The sequence below is a fragment of the Hyperolius riggenbachi genome, chromosome 2 (assembly GCF_040937935.1).
Source record: "Hyperolius riggenbachi isolate aHypRig1 chromosome 2, aHypRig1.pri, whole genome shotgun sequence".
Classification (NCBI taxonomy): domain Eukaryota; kingdom Metazoa; phylum Chordata; class Amphibia; order Anura; family Hyperoliidae; genus Hyperolius; species Hyperolius riggenbachi.
Window position 1 is genome coordinate 202,600,222 of NC_090647.1, and position 23,081 is coordinate 202,623,302.

The window sequence follows — 23,081 nt, forward strand, 5'->3', positions numbered from 1 at the left end:
ATGTGCATGCACACACTGTACACTTACCCATGCACTATATATGTATGGGCTGCACACCAACTGACATGCTCTACAAACCTACACACACACACACACACACACACACACACACACACACACACACACACACACACACACACACACACACACACACACACCACCTACACACACAAACGTCACCTAAAAAATGTGTAGACAACCCTTTAGGGGTAGCATCAGACAAGGATGAGGAGGAAAAACCCCCTACAAAAAAGACTCTGAACAATAAAGTTACTTGGAGAAAGGAGACCTATGGGAAGGGGTATCACAAGAGGAGATAGTGGTATTACAAATCTCCAAATCATTTCAGGCTTTGAACTCCCAGTGGGATGTAAAACACTCCTGAAAAAAGGCCTTAATTTTTCACTTACTTGCAGCTTTAACTTGTTTAACTTTGAAGTCGACTGGTATAAAACCATTTGAAAGCTGAACATTGCTAATTGGCAGGAAAACAAGGAGGGAACAACTCAAAGTGAGATCCGCCTTAACAGCCATACCACTATTATCAACTCGGGCATTTTTGTACAGTCCTTGGACAGTCCCAATGATCGTGAGGCCTTTGCCATTCCTGAACAATTATGGTCAGAGAGTAATGGTGAAATGGAAACATGTATTGAAGAACCTGAAATACTAAGAGAGAATTTTTGTCCGTGTAAATCCACTAAAGAGTTCCGGACAAGCCTAGGCTCTGCAGTAGGCATCTTGAATCATAAAGTGCTGCAGGACATACAAGCTTTAATCTATCCAGAAGCTGTACCGAATGTGACCCATGAGGAGAAACTAGCCCTGGCAGTGGCTTAGGGACAATAGACAGATTGTTCTAAAGAGAGTGGACAAAGGGGGAAACCTTGTTGTCATGTCCAGGGAGTTTTACATAAAGGAGTCTTTACGCCAGTTAAAGGGTCCAGATGGTTTCTATACAAGACTAAAATATAACCCTCTGCAACAATATAAGTCAGCTTTACAATCCCTACTCAGAAAAGGAGTGGAGGGGGTTTTATACCTAAACAGATAGGAGAAGGTTTGGTACCTGAGTACTCGAAAAAAACAGTGTGGTACTTTCTCCTCAAGGTCCACAAAGACCCGATCTCTCCACCGGGGCGTCCAATAGTGTCAGCCAGGGGTTCACTCACTGAACCTTTGTCCAAGTTTTTGGACTTTCAAATCAGACCTTTTTCTAGGGGTGGTTGCCACCCACCTGGCTGACACCTTAGACGTCCTGGGGAGGTTTGTGAGAGTGGAGCTTAGGGAGAATGAAAGATTGGCATCAATTGATGTTGTCAACCTCTATACCCGGATACCCCAGACCACTGGCACAAATGTGGTCAAATAGCTCTTAATGGACTGTAGAAAGGACCTTCCCCGGGTGGAGTTCATTGTACAATGTTTGAATTTCGTTCTTTCACATAATGTGTTTCTATTTGAGGACAAGTGGTACCACCAGGAGTCTGGAGTGGCTATGGGAACACCTGTAGCACCTACCTTTTCTAATCTATTCCTGTGGGGATGGGAGAAAAGGTATATTTTGAATGACAACAGTCCCTTCCGAGGTCACATAGACCATTGGTATAGTTATGTGGACGATGTGGTGCTGACATGGAGGGGCACGGATAAGGAGTTTCAAGAGTTTCTTAACTTCATCAACTGTAATGACCTCAACATGCAGTTCACATGGGAAGTAGCTGATAAGCACCTGCATTTCCTGGACCTGGAGCTGTATGTTGAGAGCAATAAGGTGATGAGCAGGGGCTATAGGAAAGATACAGCCACCAATTCCTCCAGACCAGCTTCCATCCTCCACATACTCTCTACAGGCGATCCCTTATGGACAAATGGTAAGACGTAAGAGAAACAATTCAAAAAGAGAAGACTTTGTCTTACAGAGTAGAGAATTGGCAATCAGATTGTCCGTAAGGGGTTACCTCATGCACAAACTGAATAAGGCATTTAAGAAAGCAGATGCCTTGAATTGTGAGGACTTTAGAGTGAACAGAAGCAGGAACTGACGTGAGCACAGGGCCAAGAACAATGATAACAACACTCTCACCTGTGTTTTTGATTATACACCAATGGCAAATAGAATAAAAGCCATTATTCATAGACATTGGTGTGAATTTCAGGAAAACATGGGGAGACCAGATTTTGCCCAAAATAAACCCCTCATCTCTTTTAGAAAAGCACAAATGATTCGTGACACTGTCACATGTAGTGAATTTCAGACATCACAGGAGCAGAATTGGTTTCAGAAGCACATACCGGTTGGAAACTTTCGATGCGGAAACTCCAATTACTGTCATCAATTTGGGAAGATTGCACCTTTGGGTGCAAAAACCATACGTTCTTGCACTGCCGCTCAAAGTTCACAGTGTATGCAATCATCTGCCCCTGTGATCATTTCAACATAGGACAGACTACTCGCATGATTTGCACGAGATTCCAGGAGCACGTGAATTCACTGGAAACAGGTATAGGTGCTGGAAGATTCATAGCGCACATGCAAAAACATCATAACGGTCTCAAATGTATGGGCTTAAAACAGGTTCCAGTCCCTCATAGGGGTGGTAATCAAGAACAAATATTACTTCAACAGGAAGCTAGATTGATTTCAGAAACCAAAGCATGCGGCCCATTAGGGCTTAATGAAAGGAATTAATTGCACTGCTTCCTGTCAAAATATTGAAATCTACCACTTGCCTCCTTTCATATGTTTTTAATATATGCTTTTCTTGTGTGATAATGTTAATATGTGTGCATTTTTTTTCAGGTCTGCAACAGACAATTGTGTCCCCCTATGCTTCCTGTTTTGGTTAATGATCACCATGACTACCAAGCCACGCTGAAGGTCTGACGGCCGGTGCACAATGACATACCCCATTCAGGTTGATGACGCGCTACTAGATGGGGAGACCCACACCTCACCTAGTGGTTAGAGCATGCGCTAACATCACTTCCGGGGGACGGAGCTGCAGCGCCGGAAGGCCACGGCTGGCGTGCGTGGGTGGCCTGCACCGGCGATTAACGGTGAGTGAAACCTTTTATACACAGGAGCATTCGGGTTAAGTTGTATACCTCCATAGCCTCTGAGGAAGCTTTATACAAGAGAAACGGCTGTCAGGCTTTCTTCACCCCCACTGTAACCCTGAGGTCTGTCTGCAGTGATTAAAGGTACAATAATTGCAATACTAGTGCCTCTTTCCTCTCTGATCAAGTACACACACACACACACACACACAGACACACACAGACACACACACACACACACACACACACACACACACACACACACACACACACACACACACACACACACACACACACACACACACACACACACACACACACACACACACACACACACACACATCCACGCTCTCTCTCTCTTTCTCTTTCCCATCAAGCATCAGTGGTGAATATGCACAGCTTCCCACTGTGTCTTTGAAAGACTTACATCCACAACTGCTAGATTATATTTACAGTGCCTGATCCAGCATGCATACAACTGTTTCACAGTTTTGAATGCCACTACTGAACTGCTCTATTGACTTGCATTGAAAAAAAGGAGAACTAGCAGTTCCAACTTGTGGACCTCTAACTTACACCATATACTATAAATGGCAAAGTGCTCAGTAGGACCAAACTTGTGAACAAGTGTTTGAAAGAAGTGTTTGCTATCCACTATTTCCTATGAAAATTGTCACTATCAAAATGGTGATTTTCATGCCCCCTTAATAAATTGAAATCAGGTCTGATCACTACTTTATAAACTTGGTAATTAGCATTAAAGTCCCATTAAAAAACAGGACTTAGCTATTTTTGAAAATAGCTATTGTTGAAAATTGGTGATCACAATAAAAAGATATGGTGATCTGAAGAATGTCATTAATCCAGAAGAAATAAAAGCGGTTAATAGTGCTTACTAGTTTAGCAGTGGTGTAGCAATAGGGGGTGCAGAGGTAGCGACCGCATCAGGGCCCTTGGGCTAGAGGGGCCCCAAGGGGCCCACCCCTCAAACACAGTATTAGCTCTTTATTGGTCCTGTGCTGATAATATTTACTTCTATAGTTGATTTGAATAGTAATGATTATTAACACAGTTTCCCATCCCCTTCTTGCACCTCCTCTGACACTGTGGTTGTCCTTGATTGGTGTTGGTGTGTTGTATCAATTGTTATCTATAGCATGCTTGGGGGGCTCCAATGCTAAACTTGCACTGGGGCCCACGGCTTCTTAGCTATGACACTATAGTTCAGTATTGCCCTACTATACTGCTATATTCTGTAGCGTATAGCATCTGTGGGCTCCCCTCGATCCCTGTATCTCTCATACAGGAGCTACGACCATGGCTCTTATAGTTCTTCTATTTCTAGTCAATCCTAGCTCCCATCAAGGAATGTTAGGTGGCACATACAAGCGGTAATTCATTTTAACCTATGTGGATCTAGGACTGGTGAATGTAGGAGAAGAGCTGCAATCCTAGATTTAATATGAAATATGAACACCTGAGATGGAAGACGGGATACCCTAAGAAAAATAGCAGTGTTGGTTGGTAAGACATGCTTAGCAGTGCGGGACTAGCATTACTTTCTGCTTTCTTTTTTTGCTTTTAGTTAGGGTTTAAACCCAGTCTCCAATAACTGTCAGAGACATGGTCCACATCATGGGGGGGCGGCAGCGGTGGGAATTGGTAAGTGGGAGCTGTCTGTAACTCCCGTTGTAGCCATGCTTCTCTAGCCTATCCATAGGCTGTGGGTACAGCAGGGATCACGGTTGGCCCTTCCCCCTCATTGATGTGGAATTTGTCACTAATGGGGACTGTGCTCCTTGCTGGAGAGGGAAATAGAGGAAGGGGATCACAGTGAGGATACACTTTGTTGGTAATGAGAACTTAGCTATTGCTGACATGTCACAACAACAAAATTGTGTACTTATATTGGAAAAGCTAAACATTTTCACAATATAATTTTAAATGCAATTTTCTAAGATATTAGTGTGAGCAGTGGCGTAACTACAAATCACGGGCCTCCCAGCAAAGCTTTGATGGGGCCCCCATTATTAATACCCTTTCCCTTACTTACCCAAGGTGACCCTCACAGCCTGGGGTGTAATCTCACAAGGGTCAAAAAACATGTGTGGCCATCATAATCCTTACACCCATAACAAGTGTGGAACCACAAAAACACCTGATCTGAAGGATGGACCCTTCTAGTTAGACCCCTGAGTGTGAGCAAAGTCATGAACGCAATGTGCAAGATATCTGCAAAGGTCACAGGACCTGCATGTAAAATAGAGGTAATAATAAACTATTAAAAAACAATCCTTCATTTTTTTGGTGACTGAATTGGCGGATTTTGTAAATCCAAAATTCATTCTAAACCAAAAGCTGCCCCTTATGTGACACTAACCTTTCCTCTTTTGCTCATCGCTACTAGGAAGTTACAATAAGTGGCTGCTATTCAGAACGTATTTGTTCACATTAGTTAAATAGCCCACGTGTAAACATTCACATTTATTTGTCTTTTATTCTATCCTTCATCCTATCTGTTGCACACATTTGTGGTTACTTTGACTTATAGCAGCTTATGTGTTTCAATATGCGCATATGTACATCAAAAGATAGTTTTCAAAGTCATACATGCACTTTAAAGTTACCAGTAATTACTAGGTGATTCCCTTCACCTGTGACTGCATTGCCTTTAAGTTCTTATTGCTTAGTCTGATTTACAGGATAGGGGATCTTCTTCTTTAGTAATGTTGTTTTTATTTATTTATAATTTTATTTAGGTATTTATATAGCGCCGACATATTACGCAGCGCTGTACAGAGAGTATATTATCTTGTCACTAACTGTCCCTCAGAGGGGCTTACAATCTAGTCCCTACCATGATGTTGTTCCACATGTCTTCTGAAAAAGCAGTAGTTACAATTACTGGCATATCAAGGGTTTTTTAAATAGCATTTTTAGTGGGTTATGTAAATACTCAGTAGAAAAGGATGAAAAAATAAACAAATACCGTAACATGAAGAGATAACTAAAGAATTAAGAAAATGTGTAAAGGCAAAACAATTTTAGATACTTTATCCATAAAAACATAATAAAACACCAATACCAAAGCTCCCCTGTAATGATCTGCTCAGCTGTCTGCACGGGCAGACAGCTGTTTGTCCAGGCTTTAGGTCTGAGTGTTGCAGGTCTCTGGAAAAGAGACCTGTCTTCACTATGCAAGTTTCAGAGTTGCTCTGCTGGTGAGGAATTTGCATATACTTGTCATGCAAATTGCCTAGCTGCCTCCTTTGATGGCTTGCAGTATAAATACCTTTTGCTCCCAGAATTCCTTGCTGGTCATGATGGTTTGTTCCTGCAAACTCTCCTGGAGTATCAGCCTTGCTATCGTTTGCTAAGATTATCTTAGAGTAATTCCTTGGGACTGCACGAGGCATCTATTCTAGTGCAGTCAGGTTGTATTTTCTGTATTGCCTTGTTCTGTCTCTCTGTCTCGATTGTCTTGTCGCCAGCAGCGGTCGACATGAAATCGTTCTGTGTGTTTGGGAGTGTAGGCTAGAGCTGCGGTTGCTACTGGCTGCTCCATCCGTCTGGATTGCATTCGCCCTAGTGGTAGTGGCAGTTCTTCCTTCTGCATTCTGCCTTAGGGGTGCTAACCAGAGCAGCGGTTGCTACTGGTAGCCCTATCTGTTTGTCTGTCTGGATCGCATCCGCTCTAGCGGTAGCAGTGGTGGTTCCTTCTGCATTCTGCCTTAGGGGTGCTAGCCAGAGCAGCGGTTGCTACTGGTAGCCCCATCTGTCTGTCTTGTCTGGTACGAACGCTTGCTGTAGGCTCGGTGAGGGAACCGTTTAGCAAGCGTTCGCGTTCTCCATTTCATGTTTGTGTTTCATTGGTTAGTTAGGGTGGCACGCTTATCACTGGGCGCCTAACGCGCAGTGATTGTGTCTTAAACGCGTTCGCTGTTGCGAATGAGTGTGGTGTTCGCGTTTAGCTAGGGTTTGTTATTTTTCTTGATGTTCTGATTGTTGTTGCTTCCTGTACCTTTCTTGTTACTCTCGTGCTCTGTCCTGCTCGGTCTTGTGTCACTGTTGGCAATCGCCAGTCTTGCGATTGCGTTCATACTTTGTTTTTGCTGATGTGTGTTCACCATCGCTGGGTGGCGACTTGATTGGTGGACACACATTCATTCTGTCTCTATGCTCTCTCTCTTTTAGGGCTATCCAGCCCTGCATTGCTTCAACTTGTACAATTGCCATCTGGCATCTGTGGCTGTGCAGAGGCTGTTACATAGTTACATAGTTATTTTGGTTGAAAAAAGACATACGTCCATCGAGTTCAACCAGTACAAAGTACAACTCCAGCCCGTCCCCCACATACCCCTGTTGATCCAGAGGAAGGCGAAAAAAACCCCACAAGGCATGGTCCAATTAGCTCCAAAAGGGAAAAATTCCTTCCTGACTCCAGATGGCAATCAGATAAAAACCCTGGATCAACATCATTAGGCATAACCTAGTAATTGTAGCCATGGATGTCTTTCAACGCAAGGAAAGCATCTAAGCCCCCTTTAAATGCAGGTATAGAGTTTGCCATAACGACTTCCTGTGGCAATGCATTCCACATCTTAATCACTCTTACTGTAAAGAACCCTTTCCCAAATAAATGGCTAAAACGTTTTTCCTCCATGCGCATCTCATGTCCTCTAGTCCTTTGAGAAGGCCTAGGGACAAAAAGCTCATCCGCCAAGCTATTATATTGCCCTCTGATGTATTTATACATGTTAATTAGATCTCCTCTAAGGCGTCTTTTCTCTAGACTAAATAAACCCAGTTTATCTAACCTTTCTTGGTAAGCGAGACCTTCCATCCCACGTATCAATTTTGTAGCTCGTCTCTGCACCTGCTATAAAACTGCAATATCTTTTTTGTAATGTGGTGCCCAGAACTGAATTCCATATTCCAGATTTGGCCTTACTAGAGAGTTAAACAGGGGCAATATTATGCTAGCATCTCGAGTTTTTATTTCCCTTTTAATGCATCCCAAAATTTTGTTCGCTTTAGCTGCAGCGGCTTGGCATTGAGTATGATTATTTAACTTGTTGTCGATGAGTACTCCTAAGTCCTTCTCCAAGTTTGATGTTCCCAACTGTATCCCATTTATTTTGTATGGTGCTAGACCATTGGTACGACCAAAATGCATGACTTTACATTTGTCAACATTGAATTTCATCTGCTATGTATGTGCCCATATAGCCATCCTATCCAGATCCTGTTGCAATATGACACTATCTTCCTGAGAGTTGATGATTCTGCACAATTTTGTATCATCTGCAAAAAATAGCAACATTGCTCATTACTGCATCTACTAGGTCATTAATAAATAAATTGAAGAGCACTGGACCCAGTACAGACCCCTGTGGGACCCCACTGCTAACAGTCTCCCATTTTGAGTACGATCCATTGACCACAACTCTTTGTGTTCTGTCCATTAGCCAGTTCCCTATCCATGCACACAAACTCTTCCCCAGTCCTTGCATCCTCAACTTTTGCACCAGACTTCTGTGGGGAACAGTGTCGAAGGCCTTTGCAAAGTCCAAGTATATCACATCTACAGCATTCCCAATATCCATATTAGCATTCATTCACTACCTCATAAAAGCTGAGCATGTTAGTCAAACAGGACCTGTCTTTAGTAAACCCATGTTGATGCTGAGAAATAAGATTATTTTCTACTATGAAGTCATGTATAGTATCTCTTAGTAACCCCTCAAATAGTTTGCATACAACTGATGTTAAGCTTACAGGTCTATAATTTCCTGGATCAGATTTTTTGCCCTTCTTAAATAATGGGAAAACGTGGGCTGTACGCCAATCCACTGGGACTCTGCTAGTTGCAAGAGAGTCACAAAAGATAAGATAAAGGGGCTTAGCTATAACTGAACTGCACTCCACAGCTCCATCTGCCGGTGGGAATCTCCCTCTACAGGTGCATAGCACCATAGCTGGGTTCTCTCAAATGACACGCGTGGAGGATTTCCGTAGTGTCGGCGCGCGTCCTGTGCGCTGACCACGGAAATAATTCCCCAATCGTTACAGTGTGACCAGCCAAACCGAAATTCCCAGTGTAGAGGGAATGTTCGATTTGTCTCAGATTTCATTGCCCAAGGCAAACGCATATGTGGATCCTATTATAGGCAGAATTATCCATTATATTAAAGCTATAAGAAAGTCCATACATGTTTCTGATCCCAACCCGTATGAGTGTTTCTTTGATACAGGGTTGTTTGAGCCTCCATTCGCTCCGTGGGAGATTGGGGCTTTGATTGAGGAGTTTGAATTTGATTGGAAGGCGTTTTGCGATTTTTACATCGCAAAAAGCGAAGTGATTCTTAATGCTTGTATTGATTCTATGTACACTTTGATTGAATGTGATGAGTGTGACGAGTGTTTTGTGGATCCGGTGATTTGTGTGTGGCAGACGATTTTGGATAATTTGCACACACACCAACCAATTGATTCCAATAAAGAGACACCATTATCAGATGATTGTCCCTGCCTTTCTGGGGTAAAGCAAGTGAGTTTAGACGATGTGCGACCTGAAATGGATGGGTGAACCTCGATTGTGGACACCTGTGTGAATTCTGATAGATTCTCTTCTGCTTGTGTGAAGTTTGAGTCTGTGCGATCTGATGCCTGTTTCTCAGATGATCCTGCTATGGGGAAAATTCCTAAACCATGCAGCCTCAAGAGTAATGTTAATATGACTGATAAGGTTCCTCATGTTGTTGTCACAACCTATTCTGTGAATAAATCTATGTCTCGCTCTGCTCACACCTGTAAAGGCACGTTGCCAGATAACAGTTGTGCCAGCGTTTCTGTTTTGAACACTTTGCAGTCTGCTCTACAGATTGCAGAGGCTTGCGCTTTGAAAGCCTCAGTTTCACAACCTAAAGCGATCTTGGGTTCGCAAATTTTGCATTCTGTCTCCTCGGATTCAACATTGTTAGCCGAGTCTAGGGGTGAGACAGCGCTTTGGTTTTGCGAATCTGATACTGAGGGAAGTAATGATTTTCCACCCTGTACTCTGGATGAGTCAATATTACCTTGCAATGAACCTCCTGCAGGGAGCCCAGAGGCTCCTCTAGGTATTGCAGCTAATTGCATCTGTTGTTCTGCCATTTCAGAATTGCAGTCTGGTTTGACTACTATGAAGGATTCTGCCTGCAGTGAAACGAGACTCAGGGAGTCAGAGTTAGTTTCACTAGATATTCCTGTGCAACCTGTTCTTGGTGATGAAATTTAGTCTCAGCACATGGTTGAACCATTCCTGGGACATCTGCCCTGTCTGCAGAAGGTATTTGATGTTCGGCCCTGTAACATGGATAGTTCAGAATCCTTGTCAGAAAACTTGAGAAATGATACTTCGGAGGTTTTGTTTGATGTTTTGGAGGTTTCCAAGTTCCTCCCAAAGGGTGCAGAACTTTTAGGAGATGCCTCCTGCCCCCCAGGTCCGTCTGAGGTACTGCCCACTTCATTAGGCATTGCTATTATGCTGACTACCTTTGCAGCTTTTGTGGAGCTTCAGTCATGCGTAGTCAATGATGAGTTTTGGTTAGATACAATTACAGTCACAGAAACTTCTAAGTCTGAGTCCAAGTCTTCTTTTGAAAGACCAGTACCTGTGACCACTACTCGTGATGATTTTCTGCCCGGTCCTGGTTTTGGTCTTGTCATGTCGGACTCTGAGGTTGGCAGTTCCCCGACATGTCCTGAGGTTTCTCTTGTGCTAGTGTACCCCGATGTTCTCTGTGACCCAGAAAGCCCAAGTGTGCCTCGGTTACCAGCATGCCCAGATGCTTCCTCGGTGGAGACATGTTCTGATATTGCCTGCCTGCCTGCATGCCCAGAAGTGGTCCCTGAAAGCCCTGATCATGATGGTTGTCCTGGTAATTCGGAATCCGGAATTGTCATAGGTTCCATAGGGGTTCTTGATAGTTCTCCATGTGAACCTGGTGAGCATTCTGGCCTCTTGGGATCTCTGCGGAGCTTCAAAGTGTTCTGGGAGATTCCGGGAGAAATTTTGCTTGGTACCCTGGATGGGATCAACAGTGGCTTTTGTGATGAAAGGGACACTTCGAATAGGTATTGTGGCAGGTTTGGTATTTTTGGACGGTCCCTGGAAGGTGGTGGGTATTGCTTGGAGGGTGTCGATGGGCTCTTCTCTGGCATTCACAGTTCTGATGGGTGTTACGCTGAGACTCGTAGTACTGATGGGCATATTTCGGTGGCTTCTGCTTCCGACGAGGTCGGTTTCGGGAGGATTGACTCTGGAATTGGGCCTTGTCGGGCTGACCCGACCATCATGAGTCTTCAGTTAGATTTTTTTGGAAACGTCAGTTTTGAGGGACGTCTGGAAGCCGTCCCTGGAGGGGGGGGGGGGGGTACTGTAATGATCTGCTCAGCTGTCTGCACGGGCAGACAGCTGTTTGTCCATGCTTTAGGTCTGAGTGTTGCAGGTCTCTGGAAAAGAGACCTGTCTTCGCTTTGCAACTTTCAGAGTTGCTCTGCTGGTGAGGAATTTGCATATACTTGTCATGCAAATTGTCTAGCTGCCTCCTTTGATGGCTTGCAGTATAAATACCTTTTGCTCCCAGAATTCCTTGCTGGTCATGATGGTTTGTTCCTTCAAACTCTCCTGGAGTATCAGCCTTGCTATCGTTTGCTAAGATTATCTTAGAGTAATTCCTTGGGACTGCACGAGGCATCCCTTCTAGTGCAGTCAGGTTGTATTATCTGTATTGCCTTGTTCTGTCTCTCTGTCTCGATTGTCTTGTCGCCAGCGGCAGTCGACAGGAAATCGTTCTGTCGGTCTGGGAGTGTAGGCCAGAGCTGCAGTTGCTACTGGCTGCTCCATCTGTCTGGATTGCATTCCCCCTAGTGGTAGTGGCAGTTCTTCCTTCTGCATTCTGCCTTAGGGGTGCTAACCAGAGCAGCGGTTGCTACTGGTAGCCCCATCTGTTTGTCTGTCTGGATCGCATCCACTCTAGCGGTAGCATCGGTGGTTCCTTCTGCATTCTGCCTTAGGGGCGCTAGCCAGAGCAGCGGTTGCTACTGGTAGCCCCATCTGTCTGTCTTGTCTGGTACGAATGCATGCTGTAGGCTCGGTGAGGTAACCGATTAGCAAGCTTTCGCGTTCTCTATTTCATGTTTGTGTTTCATTGGTTAGTTAGGGTGGCACGCTTATCACTGGGTGCCTAACGCACGGTGATCGTGTCTTAAACGCGTTCGCTGTTGCGAATGAGTGCGGTGTTCGTGTTTAGTTAGCGTTTGTTATTTTTCTTGATGTTCTGATTGTTGTTGCTTCCTGTGCCTTTCTTGTTACTCTCGTGCTCTGTCCTGCTCAGTCTTGTGTCACTGTTGGCAATCGCCAGTCTTGCGATTGCGTTCATACTTTATTTCTGCTGATGTGTGTTCACCGTCACTGGGTGGCGACTAGATTGGTGGACACACATTCATTCTGTCTCTATGCTCTCTCTCTTTTAGGGCTATCCAGCCCTGCATTGCTTCAACTTGTACAATTGCCATCTGGCATCTGTGGCTGTGCAGAGGCTGTGTTCATCTGCACTCCACACAGACGCGTATTTGTAGGGGTGCACATAGGGCACCTGCCTTTAGGCGCCCCCTTATGGGGGGGCGCATCCCTAACAAGCAATGAATCCCCCCTGTATTAGCTGGCTCACCGCCAGCGCTATTGTATAGGTCCGCCGCCTGCCCGCCACCCGCAGGAGGAGAGGAGAAGCCAAGGGATTTTGTGACATTTACTGCTGTGCCGGTGACCTGCCGTGCAGTGCCCCTCACGTGTCACCTAACCGCCTGGTGCCAGCTACATCCACGCACTATTTCCTGCTAGTGAGTCTCCCCTCCCACCTCCATTACATATGTGGCCAATCAGGAGCGGGATCGGATTTGAGGATACAGGGCAGCGAGAGGGCGCCGGCGTTGCTATGGCGACCAGAAACACTGCGGGGACGGAGGTCCCCACAGCGTCTCTGGTCGGCATAGCAACTGCGGCGCTGCTCGCTGCCTTGTATCCTCGTTCCCGCTCCTGATTGGCCACATATGTAATGGAGGTGGGAGGGGAGACTCACTAGCAGGAAATAGTGCGTGGATGTAGCTGGCACCAGGCGGTTAGGTGACACATTGGGGGCACAGAACGGCAGGTCACCGGCACAGCAGTAAATGTCACAGAATCCCTTGGCTTCTCCTCTCCTCCTGCGGGCGGCGAACCTATACAATAGCGCTGGCGATGAGTGTGCACATTGACTGTGTCTGTGAGGCATTGGGCATGGGCAGCAGTCCAGCAGAGATCACATCTGGCTGGTGGCAGCAGTGAAATTTAAAATATTATAAGGTAATAAGAACTGATTGATTACCACTGTCCAGTGTCCACTGACCAAATAGGATACCAGAGCCGAAAGACTGGTTAAATAGGCATATGTTGTGGTAATGGTAAGGTGGTATAAGCAAATACCACTTTCTTTTCCTGTCCCTCACTTGCTGTTCTCCTGCAATAATCAATGTTCTTTTGGGCAACTCGCATGACCCGGACATACTGTGTATGCATAGTATGTCCTTCTCCCCTGTGCATGAATGATGTCATTATACAGGAGCGCGCTAACTCCTGTCCTGCGTGTACTCTCACTGCAGTGGAGCGCGGGTAGCGAGCATTCTCCTGTATAGGGACATCATTCGGCACGGACACAGGGGACATACTGTACATACGCAGCACAGTATGTCCGGGTTCTAGGTTATGTGGGTCGGCCAAAAGAACATCGACTATTGCGGGAGAACAGTGCACGCTTAGCTTATTCGTCATCGCATACTTAAGCGCCGTCATATAGTTCTGCTCCATAGTATTTTCAATATCTTGGGGGGGGGGGGGGCGCAATTTCAATGCTTGCCATAGGCGCTGTTATCCCTAGATACGCCTCTGACTCTACAGCTCCATCTGCCGGTGGGAATCTTTTATTTTGATTTAAATTTATTGATGAAAAAGACTGTCAGTGATATTCTAAAAGCTTTTTTTCTGGTGCACAATGCACATTAGAATGTACATCATGGTCACATTAGAATGCACATTAGAATGTACATCCTGGTCATCCTAGCAGGAGTCCAACCTTTGTTGTAGGAGCTGATGATTTGATTTAGAGGAGACCTTACCTCATTAACCTAACAACAGAAGCCAGTGTGGAGAGTAGGCTGTACATAGCTACTAGTACAATAAGCAGTGGCCTATGAGAGTGTTTAGGATGGGTTCAAGGTAATTATACTATTTTAAAGGGAAGGTTCAAGCAAATTAAAAAAATGAGTTTCACTTACCTGGGGCTTCTACCAGCCCCATGCAGCCATCCTGTGCCCTCCTAGTCACTCACTCCTGCTCCAGTCCCCCACTGGCAGCTTGCCGACCTCGGAGGTCGGAAGGACGCATTGCGTACATTTTTATGCATTCCCGCTAGTCCAGGAACATTAACACATACATTTTTACGCGTTACTGGTTCAATGCGTAAATTTTTATGCATTGAATCAGTAATGCGTAAAAAATGTATGTGTTAATGTTCCTGCACTAGCGGGAATGCGTAAAAATGTACACAATGCGTCCTACCGACCTCCGAGGTCGGTAAGCTGCCAGCGGGGGACTGGAGCAGCAGTGAGTGACTACGAGGACACAGGATGGCTGCATGGGGCTGGTAGAAGCCCCAGGTAAGTGAAACTCATTTTTTTATTTTGCTTGGACATTCCCTTTAAAGGTAAAAAGAAGGCGAGGTAAAACTGAAAGATAAATATATATATATAAAAACCTACTACACTAACCAGCTGTCCTCCTTAAGTCAATCTGTCCTCCAGGTCACAAGGAAGTTTTGTTTTCTAAAATGGCCACGATCTCGGAGGTACTTCTGTGTCACGGCACATCCATGAAAGTAGCGCACGAGAGGCCTTGAGCTCCGGGCATGCTCAGAAGGTCCTCTTGTGCACTTTATTTTTTGTGAGAGGTTGGGAAGAGGCATTCCTAGTGTTTAAGGGGTTACATTGTTACATAGTTATTTGGGGTAAAAAAAGACATACGTCCATCGAGTTCTACCAGAGAACAAAGTACAACACCAGCCTGCTCCCTCACATATCCCTGTTGATCCAGAGGAAGACGAAAAACCCTTACAAGGCATGGTCCAATTAGCCACAAGGGAAAAAATTCCTTCCCGACTCCAGATGGCAATCAGATAAAATCCCTGGATCAACATCACTGGGCATTACCTAGTAATTGTAACCATGGATGTCTTTCAAGGCAAGGAAAGCATCTAAGCCCCCTTTAAATGCAGGTATAGAATTTGCCATAACTGCTTCCTGTGGCAATGCATTCCACATCTTAATCACTCTTACTGTAAAGGACCCTTTCCTAAATAAATGGCTAAAATGTTTTTCCTCCGTGCGCAGATCATGTCCTCTAGTCCTTTGAGAAGGCCTATGGACAAAACGCTCATCCGCCAAGCTTTTATATTGCCCTCTAATGTATTTATATATGTTAATTAGATCCCCTTTGAGGCGTCCTTTCTCTAGACTAAATAAACCCAATTAATCTAACCTTTCTTGGTAAGTGAAACCTTCCATCCCACGTATCAATTTTGTTGCTCATCTCTGCACCTGCTCTAAAACTGCAATATCTTTCCTGTAATTTGGTGCCGAGAACTGAATTCCATATTCCAGATGTGGCCTTACTAGAGAGTTAAACAGGGGCAATATTATGCTAGCATCTCGAGTTTTTATTTCCCTTTTAATGCATCCCAAAATTTTATTAGCTTTAGCTGCAGCGGCTTGGCATAGAATACGATTATTTAACTTCTTGTCAATGAGTACTCGTAAGTCCTTCTCCAAGTTCGATGTCCCCAATGGTATCCCATTTATTTTGTATGGTGCTAGACCGTTAGCACAACCCATATAGCCATCCTATCCAGATCCTGTTGCCATATGTCCCCATCTTCCTGAGAGTTGGTGTTTCTGCACAAGTTTGTATCATCTGCAAAAATAGCGACATTGCTTTCTACTGCATCTACTAGGTCATTAATAAATAAATTGAAGAGCACTGGACCCAGTACAGACCCCTGTGGGACCCCACTGCTAACAGTCACCCATTTTGAGTATAACCCATTGACCACAACTCTTTGTTTTCTGTCCATTAGCCAGTTCCCTATCCATGCACACAGACTCTTCCCTAGTCCTTGCATTTTCAACTTTTGCACCAGACTTTTGTGGGGAACAGTGTTGAAGGCCTTTGCAAACTCCAAGTATATCACATCTACAGCATTCACAATATCCACATTAGCGTTCACTAGCTCATAAAAGCTGAGCATGTTAGTCAAACAGGACCTGTCTTTAGTAAACCCATGCTGATGCTGAGAAAGAAGATAATTTTCTACTATGAAGTCATGTATAGTATTTCTTAGTAACCCCTCAAATAGTTTGCATACAACTGATGTTAAGCTATAATTTCCTGCATCTGATTTTCTGCCCTTAAATAATGGGAAAACGTGGGCTGTATGCTAATCCACTGGGACTGTGCCAGTTGAAAGAGAGTCACAAAAGATAAGATAAAGGGGTTTATCTATAACTGAACTTAATTCCCTTAGGACCCGAGGATGCATGCCATCCGGGCCAGGTGCCTCGTCTATTTTTAATTTATTTAGTCTTGCCTTCACTTCTTCCTATGTTAAGTATTTAATATTACAATTGGAAGTTTGAGACTCTTCTGCATCTGTAATTTGCAACAGTGCTGTTTCCTTTGTGAAGACAGAAGCAAAGAAAGCATTTAATAACTCTGCCTTACCTTGGTCATCCACCATTGAGTTCCCACCCTCATCCTTTAGAAGTCCAATACAGTCAACCTTTCTTTTTTTAGAAACATGGCAGCGCTTTCAAACAAAACTTATACCTGAGTGATTTATCTGCATTGATGTGCGGACCCCAACAAATTGGCAGTAGAACTTGTTGAGTTCCTTGGCAAGTTCCATGTTGAAAGGTGTGTCGTGATGTGGGGTTTTGAAGTTCGTATTTGCTCTGTGGCCCTTCCAAGCGTTACATGTTTTTTTAGACTGGGATGCAACTTATCCAAGTAGTCTTGCTTTGCCACTCTTAATTCCTGATTAAGGTTCTTTCTGTCTTTCCTGACCTCCTCTGAGGTGCCAGATTTGTAACCTTCCTTCTTAATTTTCTGGAGTCAGCGCAGCTTGCTGTTAATCCAGGGTTTGTTATGTAAGAAAACTTTGAAGGTCTTTGTGGGGATGCATGACTCCTCACAGAAGCTGATGTAGGAGGTGACATTTTCTGTCCATTCCTCCAGACAGCACGACAACCCTATACACCTGGCCTCCAGGGCTGACCAGTCGGTGGAGTCAAAGCCGGCCTGATTATCCTATCCCCTTCCAATCACCTTGTGTATTTACATATCCCCTACCCACTTAATGTGAACTGTCCAATTGAAATTAATTGGTACCAATTGTTTTTATAAATTGATGAGCTGCCATATTGTTATTATATTAACCTCAAGAAACAGAGAACGTATTCTCTGAGAAATGCATTGGGCTTGATTCACTAAGCTGCTCTGCTACAGCAGCGCAGCTTAATGACTATAGGAAGTGTTATAATTCCCTGTGCATGCTATGCAGCCATAGAGTGCGCAGTCCAATTAAGCTGGGCTCAGTTAGTTTAAAGAGCACTTCATTATATTTTTTAAACAATCGCTCCACTGAATCCGTCCAGAGCCCGGCGGGTTTAGTACTTTCAAAGAACGATATTGCTGCACTATGACTGCACTTGCTGTGCTTTGATCAGCGTAATTGGACTGCGCACGCTATGGCTGCATAGTGTGTGCAGGGAATTATAACACTCCCTGTAGTCATTAAAATGCCCTGCTATAGCAGTGCAGCTTAGTGAATAAAGCCCATTGTTTTTTAACAATAAATACCCCCTTTTTCTTTACCCTGTCTCTCTATTTCAACAGAGACTGGCGCTGCGGCATTGCTTAGCAACTGTGCGATTCCTTTCTTTCCCACAGAGCTGTCAGCAGCAAATGAGTTGAAGCCACTCCCCCATACCCTATATTAGGGAAGAGCGGACATCCTTGCCACACATACTGGCTCCACAGCGGCCATCCTGGATTTCGTTACCGGCCGCCTTGGTTGAAGTCTACGGTCCCGCCGCCAGCTTGAGAGCTGAATCCCTGGCCGCCTTAAAAGGACACTCTGTTTGCTTTTTGAATTTGTCTCTCAGAGTACCCTCTTTCAGTTTTTTTCTTTAATTCCTGATTAAGGTTCTTTCTGGCTTTCCTGAACTCCTCTGGGGTGCTGGATTTGTGACCTTCCTCCTCAATTTTCCAGAGCCAGCGCAGCTTGCTGTTAAACCGGGGTTTAGAAATGTGAGAAAATGTTGAAGGTCTTCTTTGTGGGAATGTATGACTCCTCACAGAAACTGATGTAGGAGGTGACATGTTCTGTCCATTATTCCAGACAGGGTGCCTCCAGGGCTGACCAGTCGGTGCAGTCAAAACAGGCCTGAAGCTTCCTCTGAACATTTTTTTTGACAGTTCTGAGAACAGGTTTAGTGGTCTTGAGCTGCCTTCTGTAGGTGGGGATCAGGTGAATTAACCTCCCTGGTGGTGCATTTCTGTCTAGAATTATCAGTCAAAAGCAGTACATTTTTTCAAGAATTTTAGTCCTCCAATTCTTAAGTCATAACTCACCAAAATATATCAGAATAAAAGCCTGGTAGACATTCTGCACATAAGTAGAAGACTAGAAAACAAATTTGTTAAGCAATCGATTGAGGTCCGCACAATCTTGAAGTCGTTTTCAAGTCTTTATTGAACAAAGTTAAAACATAATGCTATCAGCAGCTGCTGATAGCATTATGTTTTAACTTTGTTCAATAAAGACTTGAAAATGACTTCAAGATTGTGCGGACCTCAATCGATTGCTTTGCTGTATACACTCTGGCGGTACCCAGAGGGAAGGTCCAGCACATCTAGTCCCTTGTTTTAGGGACTTGGTCTTGTGTGTGCAGTTCCACTACAAACAAGAAAACAAATTTGTTGAAATAATTATATTTATGAATAATCTTAAAAAAATGTGAAACTGTACAAATAAGGCAGGCAAAGAGTAGTTAAAATCCAGACAGACGTCGGTGCAGGCAGCAGGCAGAGAGTAGTCAAAATGCAGGCAGATGTCAGTGCAGGCGGCAGGCAGAGAGTAATCAAAATCCAGGCAGAGGTCGGTACAGGCGGCAGGTAGAGAGCAGTCAACATCCAGGTAGAGGTGGGAGCAGACGGCAGACAGAAAGTAGTCAAAATCCAGGCAGAGGTCGGTGCAGGCAGCAGGTAGATAGCATTCAAAATCCAGGCCGAGGTGGGTGCAGGCGGCGGGCAGTGAGCAGTCAAAATCCAGGCAGAAGTCGGTGCAGGCAGCAGGTAGAGAGCATTTAAAATCCAGTCAAAGGTGGGTGCAGGCGGCGGGCAGTGAGCAGTCAAAATCCAGGTAGAGGTTGGTGCAGGCGGCAGGCAGAAAATAGTCAAAATCCAAGCAGACGTCAGTGCAGGCGGCAGGTAGAGAGTAGTCAAAATCCAGGCAGTCTTCGGTGAAGGTGGCAGGCAGAAAATAGTCAAAATCCAGGCAAAAATTGGTAACAGAAAGGCAAAAGCACTTAGCTTAGAAGCAGTTGGGAACCAAATAACTACATTGTTAACATCCTGAGCTTTCAAATGAGCTTATCTGCCATTTCTGCCATGACAATCAGGTGACATGGGGAGAGATCAAATTACAACTTGTAATAAGAGACAAATGAGGAGGAAATTGACAGGCTAAACACTCTCTCTACACACACACACACACAAACACACACACACATACCTGTATATATACAGGGGTTGGACAAAATAATGGAAACACCTTGAAAATCAACTAAATATATTTTAATACGGTGTAGGTCCACCTTTTGCGGCAATTACAGCCTCAATTCTCTGAGGTATTGATTCATACAAATTGTGAATTGTTGCCAAAGAAATTTTAGCTCATTCTTCAGTTAAAACACCCCTCCAGTTCTTTTAGAGACGATGGTGGCGGAATTCAACTTCTTACTTGAATCTCTAATAACGACCATAAATGCTCAATAATTTTGAGGTCTGGGGATTGTGATGGCCAGATGAGATGCTCAACTTAATTAGAATGTTCCTATTGCCATTCTTTAACAACTCTAGCTGTATGGATCGGGGCATTATCATCTTGAAAGATGGCATTCCCCTCTGGAAATAGTTCTTGAACCATAGGATGAACTTGGTCGCCCAAAATTCCTAAATAGTCTCGGCTGTTAATTCTTCCATGAAGGGAAATCATTGGCTCGGCGGATTTCCAAGAAATAGCACCCCAGATCATCACAGAACCCCCGCCATGTTTTACGGTTGGGAGAAGACAGTCTGGATGAAATGCTTCTTTCGTCTCCAAACGTACACTCAGCCGGAGGTTGAAAATAAGGTAACCGATGATTCGTCAGAGAAAATCACATTTTTCCACTGCTCGAGGGACCAATTATGGTGGTTTCTACATCACTCTAAACGCTTTGAAACATTTGTCTTTGAGAGCAGAGGTTTGCTAATTGCAGTTTTTCTGTGGAATCCAGATTTATGCAGCTCCCGACGAACAGTTTTTGTGGAAACTGGGTTCTGTAGGTATTCATTCAGCTCTACAGTGATTTAGGAGCCATGATCTTGCACGCTTTTCTAACAATTCAATTTAGAATCTAACGGTCTTTCTCAGACAACTTCGACTTTCGGCCACAACTGTGCTTTGCTGAGTACATTATTCCTTCTCTTTCAAAGGCAGTCAACACTTTTGAGACAGTACCTCTTGAAATGCCAAGCATTCCGGCAGTTTCTGTTACAGTAGCGCCTGCCATACGAGCACCAACAATTTGGCCTTTTTGAACGTCTAAAAGATCTGCCATTTTTATAAATTATAACCAACTTTTGTTTAAATACCGTATCTGTAAAAAACAATTATTTTAAATAAACATATTAAATAACAAAATCCTTTATGTATGTATGTATGTATGTATGTATGTATGTATATATATATATATATATATATATATATATATATATATATATATATATATATATATATATATTCACAGTTCTGTGCAAAAGTCCGGGTCCACTTTAAGTCCCCCGCCCCGATGACGTTACGCACTGCTGCAAACCGCCGCTTGGCCGTCCTGATTGGCCGCCGGGGATCCCCGGAAGAAGAGCGGAGGAGAAGGGGTTCCCGTTGACAGCGCTGTTCATGCCCGGGCCCAGGAAAAGCCAGTGCAAGGCAGTTTTGGGCCAGCCCAAGCTGAGCTCGGGCTTACCGCTCTGGTTAATTGAATCCCAGCCTGAGCTCAGCTCGGGATTACCGCCAGAGTGGTTAAGCTGTGGTCAGAGTTTCCCAGTAAAGCAAAGAAGACCGGCACCACTGACTGTATTTAAAGCTCTTTAATAGCCCAAAGTGGCAGCAGTGACTGACCGCTGTTTCGGTTACAGGAATTTTTTTCAAACTGCTCAATAGCCATAAAAAAGTGACACCCATACACCTTTAAATATACCCTCCCATTCAGAGCAGACCTGATAGGGAACTTGAGTCTCAATATGCAAATTATCAAGAAGGCGTGGATATACATGAATGGAGGGTATATTCAGGGAGGGTATATTTAAAGGTGTATGGGTGTCACTTTTTAAAAAGGTTCCTGCAACCAAAACAGCAGTCTGTCACTGCTGCCACTTTGGGCTATTAAAGAATTTAAATACAGTCAGCAGTGCCGATCTTCTTTGCTTTACTTGGACTGAGCTCCCCTGGAGGCACAGGGGAGAGGCCTTGGCACGCTGCATTCTCCGGTTGGACCGGTGCTCCCTTCCTTCTGTCTTTGTGTCAGAGTTTCCCAGGACAGCCCATCGAGCACCCTTATATGCATCCTTAACCTATTTTGGTTCCTGGACGTAGCTTCTACGTCCAGGAACCATGCGCGCTACCTCGCTCCCCCGCGGCCGATCGCGCGCGTGCATGCGCATTTCCGGCCGCGGATTCGGTAGCCAGGGAATCAATGTATCGGTCTACGGTGCCCGATCATTGATTCCTCTCCCCCGCTGAAAAAGTGACAGCTTCTCTCGGAAGCTGCGCCTTTTCTGGCCGTTCCCTCTGCGATGAGTCACTCTAAGCGTGTGTTACGCTTAGAGTGACGTCATGTAAACAAACTCATGGCCGCCATCTTGTGGCCAAAAAGTAATACTACACCTGTAAAAAAAAAAATTTAAAATTAACACACATTTACATTATCAATCTATTGTTTACCTCCCACCCTCCCAAAACTACCCAAATAAAATGTTTACAATAAAAAAAAAAAAACATTACAATAAAAAAAACAAACATGTAAATATTTACCTAAGGGTCTAAACTTTTTAAATATCAATGTAAAGATGAAATATTTCTATATTTTTTTTATTTTAAACTTGTAAATAGTGATAGATGCAAAACAGAAAAAATGCACCTTTATTTCCAAATAAAATATTGTCGCCATACATTGTGATAGGGACATAATTTTAATAGTGTTATAACCGGGACATATGGGCAAATACAATACGTGAGTTTTAATTATGGAGGCATGTATTATTTTAAAACTATAATGGCTGAAAACTGAGAAATAATGAATTTTTTCCGTTTTTTCTTATTCTTCCTGTTAAAATGCATGTACAGTAAAGTGGCTCTTAGCAAAATGTACCCCCCAAAGAAAGCCTAATTGGTGGCGGAAAAAACAAGATATAGATCCGTGCATTGTGATAAGTAGTGATAAAGTTATAGGCTAATGAATGGGAGGTGAACATTTCTCACGTAAAAACGACGGAACCTGAATGGGTTAAAAGACACCCGAGGCAAAAATAAAGTAATGAAATAGACGATTGTATCAATCTTCCTTCT